The sequence below is a fragment of the Mastomys coucha genome, unplaced genomic scaffold, assembly GCF_008632895.1.
Source record: "Mastomys coucha isolate ucsf_1 unplaced genomic scaffold, UCSF_Mcou_1 pScaffold5, whole genome shotgun sequence".
Taxonomy (NCBI): Eukaryota; Metazoa; Chordata; class Mammalia; order Rodentia; family Muridae; genus Mastomys; species Mastomys coucha.
This window is the reverse complement of record NW_022196911.1, coordinates 46,499,742-46,504,471: the sequence shown is the minus strand read 5'-3', so window position 1 is coordinate 46,504,471 and position 4,730 is coordinate 46,499,742. Positions and strand designations below refer to the sequence as shown.

At 48.3% G+C, this 4,730-nt stretch overlaps 1 protein-coding gene across 2 annotated transcripts in view; it reads right to left on the bottom strand.

Moving 5' to 3' along the window:
• The window catches only part of Col23a1 (collagen type XXIII alpha 1 chain), a 303,366-nt gene that overhangs the window by 142,278 nt on the left and 156,358 nt on the right, over positions 1-4,730 (bottom strand). The window lies entirely within an intron of this gene.

The following is a 4,730-nucleotide window of genomic DNA, read 5'->3' as shown; positions in this document are numbered from 1 at the left end:
ATATGTCACCTGAAGGTTGACAGTTCAAGAACTAAAGCCACATTAGAGAAGGAGGACCAGGGAAGAGCGGAGGTGAAGTCATGTCCAGGGAGGAAATGAGAAACAAAAGAGATGCATGGTAAGATTGTGTCCGGAAAGCCCAGGCACGAGGAAACACTTGTAGAGACTCTGACCACAGCCCTGCTGATTCTAGTTGCTCCAGTCTGGAAGATCAGTTTCCAGTGCTTCAGCCCCTCAAACCTCCCTTCTGAGGGGCCCAGAGGAGTCAGACCTCCAGCAGGTATATGACCAGAAGCGTCTCCAAGTCAGCTCCTTGAGTGGGCCTAAGGAATTTGTCTCCAGCTGGGGTGTAGATCTGTGCCTGCCATGTCCATGCTCAAGAGCACACGGAAAGTTAGTCCTCAAATTTCTAATCAAGTGGCATTGGCAAGTGGGGACTTTAGGTGCAAGGGCCTGCGGGTGAGGGTGGCAGGTAAGGGTGGCAGGTGTTGGTGGCAGGCGAGTGTGGCAGATGAGTGTGGCAGGTGTTGGTGGCAGGCGAGGGTGGCAGGTGAGTGTGGCCAGTGAGTGTGGCAGGTGAGAGTGGCAGGTGAGGGTGGCAGGTGAGAGTGGCAAGAGAGAGTGGCAGGTGTTGGTGGCAGACAGGTGCAACACCAGTGATAATGGTATTAGGGGCTTTTAAGAAAGATTTACTTTACTTTTAATTTATGTATATTTGCATGTGTCTACATGTACATATGCCGTGTGTGTGTGTGTGTGTGTGTGTGTGTGTGTGTGTGTGTCTAAAATGGTCAGAAGAGGTGGTCAGCATCCCCCGGAGCTGTAAATACAAGAGGTCGTGGGCCCCCTGACATAGGTACTGGGAATTGAGCTTCGATCCTCTGGAAGAGCAGCAAGTGTTCTTAACCCCTGAATCATCTCTCCAGCCCCACCGTAGTGGACTTAGAAGAGGAACTGAACCCAAGTCTGTTCTGTCTCCCTGTACGATGTTCCCACCATGTGGTGAAACATCAGGAAAGTCCCACCAGAGGATTCAGTGGCCAGCTACAGGTCATACGTGTTTGCAACCTTGAAATACAACATTGTCATCTACAAAGTTCATGCTCAAGAACCATGCAATCGAGTTACTAAAACAAACAAAGAACAAACCAACCAACCAAACCAAACAAACTCCCCAAGAATATTTTATAATGCTCTAAAAGAATAGTTTTGTGTTGGGCTGCTGATTGGCTGTTGGTTTCTGTTAGCATTTTCCACCCTCGAGAGCTGTGAGCCAAGCAAACTCTAAATTATGCACTCTCAGGTATTTTGTTACAGCAACAGCAAACAGTCCGAGACAAAGGTTCAGGTAATTTCTCTGTCTGTACCAGACAGGAAGGCAGCCCAGGGCTCTGATACAGGCAAAGCACGGGCTCTTTATGTGTATGGTGCTCCATGAGGCAGACCCCATGTGGGCTTTCCCCAGGCATGAATGCCTAACCCAGAGCTTGGCACAGAACCTGTCAACCACAAGCCCTCAACTTCGGGCCACCCACAGCTGGAGGACACCTGCCCTTCCCCCAGGGACTGTGGAGATGGAGGTGGGCTCCCAGGAACCTTCTTTCAGCCTTTCTCAACATGCTCTGACTGATGAAAGTGTAGCTATAATACTTGTTTCTTTTATTCATTTATAAATTTATTTGCTCATTATTCCCAAAGTCACAATGGTCTGGTCTAGTCATGATGTCTGATACAGTTCATAGGGCCACCAGGACACCAGTAATAAACATGCATGTATGTATGTTTCTCTATTCTTTTTTTTTTTTTTTTTTTTTTTTTTTTTTTTTTTTTTTTTTGGTTTTTCGAGACAGGGTTTCTCTGTGTAGCTCTGGCTGTCCTGGAACTCACTCTGTAGACCAGGCTGGCCTCAAACTCAGAAATACGCCTGCCTCTGCCTCCCAAGTGTTTCTCTATTCTTAAAAAGTATCTTTTATTTAATGTGTATATGTGTGTGCCCGAGCTCTAATTACAAGCCCCACTGCCTGGCTCCTGTGGCCATCCCAACATGGAGGGCAGGCTTCTGTTGTCAAGGGGGAAACTGAGGTCCAGAGTCATGAAATGAGTCTTGAGATTACCAGCTGGACACAGTAGACCCAAATGACTTGGCTAGGGTCTTAGTCAAGGGTTGAGGGAGCGACAGAGCTGAAGTCTCTCTATAAGCCACCCCAGCTTCAAACGCCCATGCTCAGTGAGGCTCCCTGGCACCCTGGCCTCCAGCCGAAGGCAGATTGGCATGGAGTTCAAAGGTGCAGAACAGCTGAGCATCCATGGCTTCCCTGGGCTCTGCTGAGCAAATGTCAGAGATTCAGTGTTGAAGGCCACCTGTCATATGAGTGGTGGCTTCCTGGGACACAGTTTGTCCTGAATTGAATGGGCAACTTATCACACTCCACAGAGCCAGGCTGTGCACATAGAGTCCAAGAAGGGGTGGAGAGAGTTCTGTGCCAGCAGGAGACTGAGGGGCTCCACAAGGCCAATGCCTTCCAGCCCTAGCCTGGCTGTTGGTAAGATGGACCCTCAGGAAGAGACAGTAGCTGGAAACCCAGAATTCCCTGGGAAATGGGACTGGGAATCTTCAGCCTTCAGGGCAGTTGTAGCAATCAAACAGCAACCAAAGTGCCCAAAATAAAGGAACATTCAGCAAATGTCACCTCCCTCCTCTCCTAAGCTCTGTGTACACTGGGACCTCCTACCCTCCTTTTAAATTTACTTCATCATTTGTGTGTGAGTGTGTAAATGACCTCTATATTCCATGGCGTATGCATGGAGATCTGAGTTGGTTCCCTCCTCCCCCCGTACAAGAATGCTGGGGATTAGACTCGTTGGTTGCCAGGCTTGCCCTGCAAGTGACTTTACCATGGCACCATGGCAACCTTTTGCCTCCTAGGTATAATTGTAAGATGCCACTTTTGTGAGGAGCGGAGACCCAAGAGCAGTCATCCCTACACAGGCTGCCATTGTTGGCTCTCCCTAAGAGCCAAGTCCATCTCTTGGCTGAAGAAACAGGCTGTGATCCAGCTCTGCAGAGTCAGGGTGCTCAGAGCCAAAACATCTTCTGGGCTGGGGACACAACTCTGTACTTGAGGGTTCATAACAAGACAGAGTCATCACACCAGAGAAACAGTGACAGCTCTGTTAACCCCTTATAAAAACACCTCCCATGCTCCGTTAATAGCCACTGTCATCAGGCCACTGTCCTGGCCAGGCAGGCTCTGGGTGGCCGCTATCAATGCTCCTAATATTTCTCATGGCAGTGACACATGTTGCTATGTTGAAGGCTTATGTATTAAGGCTTAGTCCTTAGGGCTGCGCCTTGGGAAGCGGTGGTATAAAAGCATCAGAGGTGGAGGTGTGGGGTCTGGAGAGATGGTTCAGTGGTTAAAAGCACTCGCTGTTCTTCCAGAGGACCTGAGTTCAGTTCTTAGCTTCACACCACGTGACTTATAACATATAACTCCAGCTCCGGGGCATCTGACACCTTTTGCTGGTCTCTGTGGGCACATGCGCACACATGCACAGACATATACACATAGGCATAAATAAAAACAGAGATTTTAAAAAGAGGCAGGGCTTAGTGAGTGGGCAGTCGGAGGTGATGGGAAGGATGCCCTTGAATGGGATTATGGAGAAGAAGCAGTGGATGGTAGTTGGGTACAGAGGCCTGGAGGGCTGAGACTCTTGGGTTTCTGTGCTGAGGGAGGCAAAAGAGACACACCTAAAGCTTCCCAAAGGTGAGATGCTTTTGAAACTTGAAACCACCCCTGCTAGGGGAGGAGGCAGTATACAAAAACAGTGGAACCAACACTGCACTGAAACCCAAAGCATCCATGAGGGAGGGGGGCCGGAGGAAGCAGGGGCGGGCAACGCTGTGCAAACACATCTGAGCAAAAAGGACTTGACGGGTCTGAAAGCACCTAGAGCCACTGGATGTCGGAGGCAGTCTCCGAGGGAAAACTTACTGACATGATTTTTATCTCAATTCTAACTGCGGGCACATGGTTTTCATTTCTTCTGGCTCATCTTTGTGGGGATGTACCCTGTGTCCACCCTGAGGACTCCCTGGGGATTGGGCTCTTGGCGCTGGGCCTAGTGTGCAGGTGGGGTTAATAAATATTTGCTGGCAAGATGAGTGACCCAGTGAGCACAGCCAGAGTGCAGCTGGAGTGCCTCTTTGCAAAAGTTTATCTTTGAAATTTGCACGGAGTCAGATCTGCTCTTCCTGGAGTACAATACGCTCGTTTGGATCAGTGAACAATCTTGTGACCATATGCCAAGTTAAGATGGCACCATTCCATGATCAACTAATTAATGAACTAATTAATTAATTCCCTTGCCTTTCTCTGATACTCTCCTATGATCTACGCCAACCACAAATCTGTTCTCCTTTCTTACAGTTTTGTTTTTTTTTTTTTTTTTTTTTTTTTTTTTTTTTTGAGACAGAGTTTCTCTGTATAGTCCTGGCTGTCCTGGAACTCACTCTGTAGACCAGGCTGGCCTTTTGAACTCAAAAATCCACCTGCCTCTGCCTCCTAAGTGCTGGGATTAAAGGCGTGCACCACCATCCGGCTCTTTCTTACAGTTTTTATTAAATTTTTTTCATACAATGTTATGATCATTGTCTTTTTCCCTCCCCCAACTCCTCCCAGAACTTCCCCTCCTCTCTCTCCCCAACTTTACATTCTCTTTTTCTC